The following is a 13511-nucleotide window of genomic DNA, read 5'->3' on the forward strand; positions in this document are numbered from 1 at the left end:
AAGCATAAGACTTAGAGCACATTTTGCAAGGATTATTATATCCTTTGACGCAAAAAGGATTAAATAGTAATTTGTAATCCAGGATTCTATTCTGCTGTGGAAATTGATGCTCTTCATTGCCCTGCCTTGTAGCAGATAATGTGCACCTTCTGGAAAGGATTTCAGGAGGGAATAGCACAGCAGTTCTTAGTTACTGGAGAATACAAATGCAAAATGAGACCGCAAAAGAGATTACTCAAAACCAGCCTTAAATGTATTATGTAAAAATGCAGACGGCCAAGGAGATAAGGAGCCCAGCACATAGGGCCCTCATGCACAAACCACAGCTCTGTAACCACACACTCCTGCTCCAAGACAAACACAAAAGGAATGAGACCCACCTAATGGCTCTTCCTTAACAGATTCAGAAGAAACCAGCTCCATGTTCTAGAAAAAACACTGCACTGATTCAGGGCTTTACCAAATCTTTTTGCTACACAGGTGCCACACAGCATGGCCAGTATGGAGGGACTGAGCACACAGAAGGGGCTCAGGAAGCCCCCTGATGATGTGTTGTGTAAACAAGTGGGCAACGATACGTTGTTCAAACTGCTCCAAATCATGAAAATCAGGACCTCTCCTTCTTCTCCACATAACAAAGATGCCAAGAAAGGAGTGAGCTCTACACCAGCAAGGTGCATTCCAGTTACAGCCTCCTAACAGCGAGTACCTCAAATTCATAGAACCACAAAACAGTTTGGGTTGGAGGGGACCTTAAACTTCACCTCCTGCTGTAGGCAGAAAATGAAGGCCTTGAACACTTTCATGGATGGGAAATCCACAGCTTCTCTGCGCAACCTGTGTCAGGGGCTCACTTCCCTCACAGTGAAGAACTTCTTCCTCACACCTAATCAAAATCTCCATCCCCTTTTAAAAGGAACAGGCTTATAGCACTTCTGCCCCGTGAAGTGGTTTACTCACATCACAACCTTCTACAGAGCACAATGCAGTGCCAAACAGCAAATATACCTGTGGTGTACTTGCTGCAATCAAAGATTCCAGCACCAGGTTTATAGAAGGTTGTAATTAAACCCTTTTTGAACAGTTTACTAAGGATTTTGAATGAAAATTAAAGTAAGGAAAGTTTCTGAGAGAACCAGCATTCACCGTGATCTTTTACATCATCAGGACAAGCTGGAATGGGACAGCAGAGCGCCGTAGGGGTGGGATCATGGGGCCAGTGGCAGCCAGGGCCACAGGCAGACATGCTGAACCAGATCTATTTCTGCTGGCTGCTGACGTGACTTCTAGCTGCTTCCCAGTGCCGCTGCTGCCAGGGATCAATAGAGATCATATGAGCTAACCCGAGCACTTCTGCAGCTGATCTGCCAGCCCTTCTGTGGTGTGGCAGGCTGCAGTGAGAAGGGAACGACAAACAGACCCGCAGTTCAACGCCACAGCCTTCTGAAATAAGAACATCTGACTGTGGCTCAAAGACGTCCTGATTGTGTAGGACTGCTTCCATTTTGCCACCAGAACCCTTCTGAAGGAAAGACCTGCCCTGCTGATCTTCCCCTGCGAGCTTTTGCTTGTGCCTTGATTTTACTTCCCTTGAACAGCACAAATGTTGCAGCAGGGTTCAATGCAAGAAAAAGATGGTCTATTACAACACAGAATGTCAAAAGAAACCCCAAACCTCAAAAGCAAATGCACATGCCACCCCAAACAAAAGAAAATCTAGAGACTTCATCACTCCAGCGCTGCTGTGTGCTGCTTTTGCATTTAGGGCAAGCATATTCAATAACAGGAATTATTCACTGGATTTGTATTGATTATATACCACAGCTGCCAAGGCTTTCCACAGGCAGCTCCCAGTGCAAAATCTCACAGCTGATTTACCAAGCCCACAAGCACAGTATTCACAGTCCAAACAATGATCAGGATAGCAGGCAGGGTCTAAATTTCCCTGGCATAGAAGCACTGTATTCCTGAAATACACAGCACCAGGGCCCTGTCATTTATATTACAGTATTTCATTCCTCTTTATGCATTCCTTATGTTGTTTGTTGTCTCTCGTATCACTGCAGATCCCCATCTCCACAGGATGATTTCAGCTCAGGAGAGCTGCAAACAGGAGAAAATAGTCTGAATTTTAAAAAAAAAAAAAAAAAAAAAAAAGGATAAGAGGAGGGTAAAAGAACCAGCCAGGTCTAGTTTTCAAGCAATTCCCTAGAAAATAATTCACCTGGGACTTCATTACTATAGCATAACAGTGCAGGTAGTGCCCTATTTTCAGGGTTTCAATTTTAGTTTTAAATCACAGTTCATTTGGGAACTGAGCAAGACTGGACATCCAACTGTGCATTTTTAATGTATTTTTTATGCAGAACATGCATGACAGCAATTTTAGATTGAAAGAGCCAGCCTTATTCATAGGCCTCCCGTAGGTCTGATTTATTGGCTCACCCAACACTCTTTGGAGAAGTTTGGCACATTTTTCCAAAAGCATTAAAAGCCAGGCTTTATACCTACATCACATTTCATGATGTTTATTCCTTCCGTCTGAATGGGCATGATAAACAGCCAATCAAACAAAACAACAGGATGGAAAGAAGTTATCACTGCTACAGAGGCTTCCTACGACCCTGAGTTCATCCTTTTCTGGTCAGATAGATTTGTACGTGCCACATAATTGTTCCAATATCCCCATTAATAAATTCGGATGGTAGCATGGTCATCATCCCGAGTTTTAGGAAAATTTTCTTAATTTACAAATTTGCAGGATTTCTGAAGCCTGTTCTTGGTCTTGCACTACATCCCCACTTCTAAGGCACCCCAGCTGGAAAAGATCTCATGTTTTCTAAATTCCCCTTGCTCAAATGCTATAGCTGTGAAGAACATCCTTTAGCAGCCAGGAGTAGATGAATGCAAGCCATGGGAGAGGGAAACTAGACAGTGGTCACATTCATGGCTTTTAACCACATCGTAACACGAAAAATTAGTCCTTTGTTCCCAGTCCAGTATCCTTCACAGGAATTACAGCATCATACTGATGATTCAGAACTGTTTTCAAAGCAGACCACAGTTTGAGTGGACTAACATAAGACAGCAGAAACTTGGGAATAAAATACATGGTGAGAATAAATAGCGAGCAAGCAGCCTTAGAGGGGAAAAGTGTTATGCCACATCTTCAAAAAAGCGTGACCTAGCTCGTTAGATACAATCTGTGTTTTAAGATTAAAGCCATACAGCAAGCAAGCGGAGCAGAACCAGCAACTTGTGTTGACTGCATAACATCCATGTTAATTATCCAGATGTCTAAGGGCTCTGCTGCTGTCCAATACAAAAAGCCAACTCGACTCCAGTGCAAGACTGTGAGAAAGTAATCCTGCTTGACTCCTACTCTTTTGAACACACAAACAAAAACTGAATGTTGTAATGTCAAAAGATGACATCTGGTAGCTCAAAGTCAGGAAAACAGAGGGAGATAGGATGAGTACAGGAATTAGACTTGAACGGATTTCTCTTAATGCACCAGAAACACTTTCACTGAATCCTGATTATGTTCTCTACATTTTTGAAGTCATTCCGCAGAATGACCAGAATTTTTATATAATCAAACTAAATCCAGTTGTGGCTGAAGAAAACTGAACCACCAAAAGGCAGTGCTGGGCTTACAGTACAATCCTCTGCTGGCAGATTTGCCACCCTTTTGTGTGTCTTTCTGTTCAACCAAGGCAATGGCTGCACAGCCCAAGCGCCTGCACCATGCCAGACGCTGGCACGGCACCCCCACCAACAGAGCCCTGCTTAAAGCCAGCGTATAAAGGAGCATTTGGGAAAATGAACCTGTGTTTGCAGAGTGCTGCGTTTCCACAGCAACAGGAATGATGGGCTTTAATTGCAGCAGCTCCCTTCGGCAGGGGTGGCTCTTGGCCGGGCACCTGCTGCATGGGGCTGTGATGCTTGGGCCAAGGCAAGGGGACATCTGTGCTACATCCTCTGACTGAGGAGATTTTGGGGATCCAAGCATCATTCTCAGCAACAAACATAAAGATGTAAAGAGAGGTGAAAACACAAGCTCTGTGAAGCGCGGGGCCATCTCTCCATTGGACAGTGGATTGGTAATGCTCATCTCCCAAAACCACTGCTCCAAAAACTGGAGATCCCTGATTATTGAACAAAATGGTAGGAAACAGCTCTGAGAGATTAAAGAAGGAGCCAGAAGGTTTTTCCTCAAAGCAGGCAAAGAACATCACACAGCCATTTTCTAAAGCACAAATGGAATGGCTTCTATTTTGGGATAGGGAGATTAAAATAGCTTCAGTTTAGTCAAATCAGTCTCAAACAAGACAGGGAGGATGAGGATTGTAACCATATGAGAAACCTATTCTTTATAGCAAATAGAGGGCTACATCAGATAAATCACCTCAAAATAGATGAAAAAGAGAAAAGAACATGAATCTTTAATGAAGATACATCTACACATTAAACAAACAAACAAACAAGGATTAAACTTTGAATATTCATACCGAACCAGAGGAGTGCTGAAAAAAGAAAGAAGTGAAAGGCATAAACCAAGCTACAGGAGATTGCAGTCTGACAGTCAGAAAACGGCTCTGAAAGCCCTTGGAAGGAGAAAGGTATCAGATTTATTCCTTCCTCTATAGGCAGGGCTGGCCACTGCTGTCCACGGCACTGGGATTCATCCTTCTCGGTTCCTAGGTCTTGCACCAGCCATGGGTTCACAACCTGCAGGCCTGATCCCGCATCAGATCTCCCAACACTCCACATCCATTTTGGGATATGGTGAAAAATAAACAAGAAGCAGCAAAGTGAAATGAAGGTGGAAATGATACACGCTTACCTGGCAGTAGAGCTCAAGGCAAATTTCCCTTCCGAGCAAAGAACATAGCAAGAGCAGTATTTGGTTACTACTCCTGTAACAGGTGGGATCCTACATCCAGTAGCAGTGACAGAAATAGCCCAACAGTTAACAGTGAACTGCACGTAGTCAATCAGAAGACTTTCTTCTCGCTTATGGGGCAGAGGAGAAAACCAAGAAAGAGTAAAGCATTTGTTCCAACAGTATGGTTCTTTTCTGCAGTGCAATCTGTCCTACAGCCCCTGACATATGTGCTACTCTTTCTGTTGGAGAGATGAAAGCAGCAGAAAGCTGTCGATCAAGATGTTAAACCTTCTGCAGAGCCCTCCCCTGTGCTCTTTGCCCTGAAACAAGGACTTCCACGGATGAACAGAGAACACTTAACTAGATTAAACATAGGTGGTTCCTGGCTGTGCACAGATACCATTTGATTTGATTAACAGGAATTTTAAGGAGCTGATGCAATTCAAGGAAAATGAAGAAGGAAGAGGTGAGCGATATTCCCATTGCCTGCTTTCCTGCTGCTCATCTGTATAATAAGCCCTAATCACTACGGGTGTGAATGGGGAAAATATCAAGGAGACAGCAACATTCTTCGATTGCTCTCAGAATGGCTTTCATGGAAAAGACAAGCCAAGAGTTCATGGGAGGACAGAGGGATAAAAGCTGTTGGGGTGATTACATTGGTGAACGAACTATTTTCAGAGAGACACCAGCCCCATCTCTTCCGTTCTTCATCATGTGTGACATGCCACATCTGGTGCCCCTTGCCAGCTACAGCCCCTGTGATAAATGGAGAATTATTCTGCAAATTAAACTATATAATACTATTAAACTACAGTTGTACTACGTCAGTCTTCTCCTCAGCCAAATATTTAAAAAATGAAGGTCCTCCCTACTGAACAGGTATTAGGTATTTACATACACACAAAAATAAACTAGAAGAAAGTTGTCCAGTGAAAGTACAAATACTTACATCATGGCAGTCATCATACAAGCAAAGAGGGGAAGGGGCTAAAAGAGCATGGTGGGGTAGGTCCCACAGCAGGTCCATGAGAAAGTGCAGAGGGTATTCTGGACAGAAAGGCTCATCCAGCATAATTGCCTGAGCCACAGCATCACCCAGACCAGTCTGCCTGGCCTCCAGCCTCCACGCATGCTCCCTTGTAACAAAACATCACCGCATAAGGATGGAGCAGCTTTTCAAAATAGAAGGAAAAAAACAACCTTCTGATGTCACAGCCAAAATATTCAAAGCAGTGTTCAACTCGAGCTTCCCAGACAGGCGCAATCAGCCAGGAGACTTGCTGCTTGTTGGCATGAGTACTGCCAACAGAGAATCTGCTTCACCTAAAAACCATCCCCACTTGTCCCTGAGAGCCATCACCTACCCCTGAGAGCACTGCTGTGCTTTGGTGTGCTGCGGTGAAGCTGAGGATGCCATGGACCAGATATCACTTGAATAAGTCACCAATAAGACTGGTTGTTGGACTCTCAGATCCTTAAGGCGATGACCGCCTGTGGGTTTAGCTCTGCTGAGGACACCTGCACCTATGGATCTGAGCAAAGAAGGTATCTTCAGTCCCAGTGGTCTGACCCAGCTTTGTTGCAGGATTTACTCTCATGCTCTCTAATATTTATTCAAAACATTCCCATAATGTTTTACAGAACATCAGTCAGAAAATAAAAGCCTCCAACTGGGACCTTCTGTTTCAGCTCTCTAGACATGCGTGTATCATACCTCAGATACATGCACTCTGCACCCAGACACTGCAAATAACTGGCTCTGTGCATAATCAGAATTTACATAACAACAGCATGTTAGATATAGAACTTGTAGTCTCAGTTCTGATCTTAAACAACATTTAAATATTTTGTATTTAAATGGCTCTTTGCGTACACGTTAGGCTAGAACTTGATCCAAGGCCTTCAGACAGGTTTCAGAGAGGGGACTGGATGCTGAGCTGACCTGTGAAGTTGAGTCTGGTTATACAAATAAATGCGACAAAGAACAGGCAAGCAAAGACAACAAACACTACGCTTGTTTTTTAGTCAAACTAAAAGCATGCATCTCTGCTTCAGTTCCTGTAATTCCACAGCAACAAAGATAAACAGGGATAGCATTTACAGAATGAGAAAACAAGCAGCCAAAAAAAACCCAAACAAAGAACCCTAAACCAGAAATCCACATTTTTTCCTAAAGCATTTCTCTGTTTCCTAAGTATTTGTAAGCTGTTTATTTCAGTTCCTTTCCCTATTAGCTTGGCTGACTACATACAAACGCACACACATGTATATTACACACATATATGTGTACAAACCAGTTTTCAGCACCGATCAAATAAAGAGGCTTTTATAACAGTGCTTTCATGGCCGTGCCTGAGGTACAGTTTGGCTGCTGCAGCACCTTCCCTGTTACAGCGTTCTTGGAAAGAACCTGCCTCAGTAGAACTGTTGGAAAACAGTCCTTCAAGACTCAAGGGGACGCATTAGCAAAGATGCACAGTGTTAGCATCCTACAGCAACCCAACAGTTGTGCTATGAGTGATGGGCTAAATATTTGACAACAATCTTCTATTTCCTCCTTACAGGAATGACATGGAGGAGCTAGTGCTGAACTGCTTTCTTTCTAGGCTCATTAAACAGAAAAAAAAAAGATTCTTAAACAAAAGCAGACATATCAAAATCACTGCCTTCTGAGTAGTGCAAACTATAATAAAATCAAAGGAAAAAGTGACATTAGAGATAAACAATAGGTGGCATCTACGCAAACTGGAAGTTGTTTATAGAAATTAGGTACTTAGATACACAAAGAAATAAACTAGAAGAAAGTCACCCAGAAAAGAAGTGCTCAGACCAGGGCACTCATTCTAAAAGCAATGAAGGGAAGGCTACCCAGCAAGAGAGGTTTCCAATTGCTTGTCCACCAAACAATGGCTAAGTCATTAAAAAAAGAAGGCCTGGTATTATGAAAGAAAAATATACCTAACTTGTCAGATACCTAACCGTTAACTTGCAGGACATACAGAAGGCACTTACTTCAATAGGAATTTCTGGTTCATCACACTTTGGGAAGACAGTGGGGAAAGAAGGCACTCCGAAGCCTGACTTCAGGCACTGGTTTTCTGACCGTGGTCAAAATGGCTCCAGCAAGAGGCTGACAGAATCATGTCACCTTGGGCAGGAGCCAGCCTCCTCCTCCTGCCACTGCCCAATCTCAGCATGCTAAAACTTCGTATTTGAGATTCTGTGGAGGTTGATACAGTTTTCACTTCCTCATTTATTCTATGTATTCAAGCCTTAAGAACCAGCTGTTAGCATACCAGTCTTACTTTGGGGGATATTAATTCATTACCATCACTTTTGGAAAAAGGTCTTTAAGAGACGAGTGATCCAGCCTCGGGAGTACCTACCCACTTTGCATTCCATAACCACAGCACTCATTTTTCAAGCCGAGCACTTCTCAACAAGTTAGGTTAGACTCAAGGAAATAAAAATTCGAACTCTCATGTATTTCCATAATTCTTTGTTACTCCCAACTCATGCTAAATGTTTTCACATGTTTTATGCCAGATACTTACACAAAACGTTTTTTTAAATTCACAAATCCTTTTTTTGAATTGCTACACCATCCAAGAAGCCTTAACAAACCTAATTCTGTACTGTGAATTACACAAACCCAAATGAGAACTATTGGTCTTTGTGAGATAAAGACCAATATCTACATGGCAGAAATCAAGCTCTTGCCATGAAAAGGGAACAGTCCTGTGCGTCCGGATGATGAGATCTAGAAATGCCACATGCCATCCAGCCCTGCTTCTCAGTATGGCAGCAGCAATGGTAGCAGATGTGTTAATAGCACCAGGGTGGCTTAATGTGATGGTGAATTTGGAAATACTCCCAAGTATTGGAACAGGTTGTCCAGGGCAGCGGAGCGGTCACCATCCCTGGAAGTATTTATGAAATGTGTAATTGTGGTACTAAGGGACATGGTATAGTAATAGGCTCAGTAGGTAAGGCTGATGGTTGGACTTGGTGATCTTGTGGGTCTTTTCCAACCTGTGTGATTCCATGATTCTGAGAAATAGCAAACTTCCAAATTTCCGTGCTCCCATGAGCAGAATAACATACAAAGTAGGGCATTAGTAACAAGTTGACCCTCAAAATTCTAGTTCAGATTTCAGATCTTGTGAGAAATTCCTCCAACCTGGTACCAGATTCAGGACAGCTTATGGTCCTACAGGAACAGTCCAGGAAGCCAGAAAGGCTACACCCATGTTACCTTCACTTGGAAATCACCAAACAGAATAGCTAGAAAGTCAGTTAGCACTCTATCCTTAGACAGATCCCTTCTGCATTATGCTTGTAATAAGAGGAGTGCAAGGAAATTCATGCAAGAAAACCATCAAAACAAACAAAAATCTCCCACAGAACAAATAACCCACCAGTCTGCTCTACAGTTAATAGCTTTCATATAGACTCACTGATGGATCATGAAAAAAAAAGTTTACATTTCTGTAAATAGCTGTTTAATATTAAAATTAATAACAGCCTTCATTTTCACTGGCTTGAAGAGTTAAAAAGTTAATCATTCAAATTATAATCTAAAGAACCAAAAGCTTGGCTATAGGATAATTAGAAGCCTTCATTCTGTGTGCAACCTGAAAACCAGAAATACAGTCAAGAACACAATGGGATTTTCATTCAAAGGAGACATCTTAATGTAAAAGCAGTTAACTGCTACAAACAACACTGCCTCTTATTAATCATATGGAATAAGAGAGAAACAAGTTCCCAGGCAATTAGTCTGCCTTCGTATATTGAATGGAGGCTGCTGTAAAGAAAAACATCTGAGGAAACGAGCTCTGAAGAGGACATCCCAGCTGAACAATTTTAAGACAAAAAAGGCAAAATCCTTCACAGAACCTAGAAGTTACCCCAGAAACTTACTGCAATAACAAAGCACACTTTGGCTAAGGGAAATAATTTGCGTATGTTTTCCTTCATGAACTTTGGAACCAGAAATACATGAACTGAGATCTACAATTTGTTCTCACAAACCAGTTTAACTGAGCATGAGATTTTCACTAAGTTTAAAATCTGAATTGATCCTTATTTTGTTTTTGGATCACATTCTGCTGCTTAAAGCTTCAGCCAACGCTTACTATTAGAAATAAGTGGAAGTAAATCTAAACCTAAAAGGGTTCACAGAGTCTTGCATTTTTCACCAGTTAAGTGAAAATAAATCACTGCAACTTTCCCATAGGCTATAGAAGATGGATTTATTTATTTTTAATACTGGATTTGGAGAAGGGCATGCCTGCTGGGATGCCAGCAGGGTCAAAGCATGCAACGAAAATATAAGACCTTGACAAAACTGCTGGACATCTCCAACAGTTTCAAATCTTAAACCAGAAAACCTCCCAACAGCCAGAGCTGGCACCTCATTTGCTGTCCAGTTTCTGTCTCCTTACCCTCCCCAAATCCCAGAAAAACAGTGAAACAGGAATTATTTGCCTGAGACAAGCTAGAAAGCATTACATGCAATTACTTCAAAATACCTACACATGTGATAGCTCTTGACTTTTGTTTTTCCTATCAAAGCATTCTGAAAAGCAAACAGGATTAGCAAAAAGAAAACAGAAGCATGAGTGATCTTTCATTTCTTATTTTATTTTTAAAAGCATCTCGCTCCTTTTCCTTTGAAAAAAGTCTTTACCTGAGTACCCATTTCTCAAAGCATGCACGCACTACACGCATGCACAATGAAATCAGGAACCTTCTTTTCAAAGTGGTCATGAAGGCCAGGTACAATTTTAACAGGGTCTCTATCATGTCTATGGGAAAACGTTATGGTTAACAGTACAACTCTTACTACACACGTATCCTAGGAGACCAAAGAGCTCTCACATTTAAAAGCTTATTTCCCAGCCACGCTCTCAGTATCCATCTAATGCACTTACAAACAATACAAACAGCTGTGAGAGACGAACTTGTTTTAATTTCAGCCAGAACGTACACTGACCTCTGCTAACCTCCACACAAACATTTCATTTTATTTCACTTCTATGTCTTTCTCACTAAAATGATGTCAGAAACCTCTTGTAATTCATGAAATGCATTTTTAAATTTGGATTTTACAAATGAGCAGAGCTGGAATTCTCAAATATTTCTAGAAAATGATTCATGCACATGCTTGCAAATCATTTTACAAAACATCAACCTAATTCAATATATCAGAAAACGATATAATTAAGGAAATACTCTCAGAAAGAGAAACATTTAAAAAAAAAAAAAAAGAAAGAAACAGAAATCACAACCCATCTAATTTAAGCCTCTTCATGCTTCAGGTCAGAATCACCTACCCACTCAAAACAGGCTGAATTAAGGAATTTCCTGAATTTCATGTTTGCAGTTCTGCCGGAGGGTCCAGCCTGCAGCTCTGGAGAAGAGCATCTCTCTGAGCAGAGCCCTCATCACCCAGCTCCAACTCCTTGTGAGCCTCTGGGCAGCTGGCACCAGACACCCATCTCAACGCCCGCAGCAGCCCCCTTGCCTCTTTGCTGCTTCTTACCCTTTAATTCCCAGATTGAGAGGGGAGGAGGCAGCCCAGCACGCAGGGCAGGGCGAACATGTTACTGTTCTCACAGAGGAGGAGGTGTCTATCACATGACAGCAGAGAAGTTGAAGGAAAAAGCTTGTCGGCGTGCTGCTGTACACAACCAAATTAATTCACCAGCAGGCAATTAAAACCAGGCAATTAAGGCCAGCCCCTTCTGTAGCCGCTGCAGCATCCCACAGGGTTTGCTTTACTTACAGCAGTAAATTCATCTGATTTCCAATCTCACGTGGGTAGCTGGGGCTCGGGGAACACTGCCGCTCTTACGCTGCGTCCTTTTCAAACACAAAACCTAACATTAACATTAACTGCGGGCTAAAATGTCGTCAGCAATCTCTCCTGAATGCATAATGAAGCAGGTCTACCGGATCTAGCACTTTCATTTTTTAAGCATGCCTGGGGAGCCCGAGCGGGAGTCATGCAGAAATAGTTACAATAACTCCGTGCGTACTGCAGAGCAGCTTTACAGCACACCCTGGACATCCCAGCTCTCTGTCTTGCTGCCATGTGCTGCAAACCTTATGCAAATCCTACTACAGTCACAGCCTTTCCAAAAAAAAGAAAAAGCCAATATCAGATTATACACCATTATTTTCCTATCTCCTCCTCCTCAGGAAAATTATATTAAGAACAAAAAATTGAAAGCATTCCCAAAGCTGTGCATAATTTCTGAAAAATTCTCAAGTTAGTGCAGCCTTAAAATTCAGTACCTCGATACTAGAGGGGTACACAGTGCAGAAGGTGCACATCTTGAAATCGTTCTTTCAGAAAGAAATTTGTTGCTCTTTCCAAGTTATTCATTTGTAACCTTTCTGAACACTAGGTGTATGAAGAATTTGCAGACTCACACAAACTACTGTATTCCACTACTTTTATAAAGCCCAGCATACTGGGCTTCCGTATTCCCATTTCCAAACTGAGTACCTAAAGGTTACTATCCACTTTCACTGGACATAATGCAAATGCCATTTGCAAATGCCAGAGTCAGCTGCCACCAAAATGTGTCACATCCCTCGAGAAACTGTCCTCTCTTTGCATTTATATAGCTCTGCCATGTGGAGAAAAAGCTCTGGACCTACACACAAGATAAAAATACACAGCAGAAAGGTGGGCTCCAAATGAGAAGGGTCCAGTTTAGATCTCAATGGATGCTTCAGGCGGATTCATGCCTTCCTCTGCTTGAGAAAGCCTAACTGCTGACCAAATCACACATCTGAAAAAGTAGCAAAAGTGTTTTTCTTGGCATTTTTTGACTCGATATGGTTCAAAACCAATGAGGTTGGATAAAGAGCACAAAAAAGAAGAATGGGTTTATTGCTAAAGAAGTCAGCACTCAGTGGGACAGATCAGAAGTGAGGGCCATTCCCTCCCTTCAGTGAGGTAAAACCTGCAGCTGTGTTTCAAAGACCCGGGGAGTGCTACAGATGCTTTTCATATCTGTTAATGACAATGGCACTTAAATGATGGTTTACCCTCACTGGTACCAGCACCGGGCTAAGGGAGCTTTGTCTGGCTTTGAGCATTTGACAGCAATCACTGTTTCATCAGAGGAACCAATATAAACTAATCTGGGAAAAACATTTGTTAGCACACCTACACTGCACCTACATGGGGCTTTCTTTAGCACGCAAGCGTCACTAACTGAAGAAAAATACCAAAAAGACAAAAGAAACTCCAACAAAACCATTGCAGGATGGGGAAATGGAGAAAAGACATGAGGAGCAGCTGAGGCCCCTCTTGTGCTCAGCCCGGAGCAGGGCAGGCTGAGGGGAGGCCTGATGGCGGCTGCAGCTCCTCACAGGGAGCGGAGGGCAGCGCTGAGCTCTGCTCTGTGTGACAGCGACAGGGAACGGCATGGAGCTGCGTCAGGGGAGGGCGGCTGGGGGTGAGGGAAAGGGTCTGCGCCAGAGGGTGGTGGGCATGGAACAGCCTGCCCAGGGCTGTGGGCACGGCCCCAGTGCTGGAGCTCAGGGAGCATTTGGACGGCGCTCTCAGGCATTGGGATTGGATTTGGGGTGGTGCTGTTTA

The sequence above is a fragment of the Tetrao urogallus genome (assembly GCF_951394365.1).
Source record: "Tetrao urogallus genome assembly, chromosome: 1".
Taxonomy (NCBI): Eukaryota; Metazoa; Chordata; class Aves; order Galliformes; family Phasianidae; genus Tetrao; species Tetrao urogallus.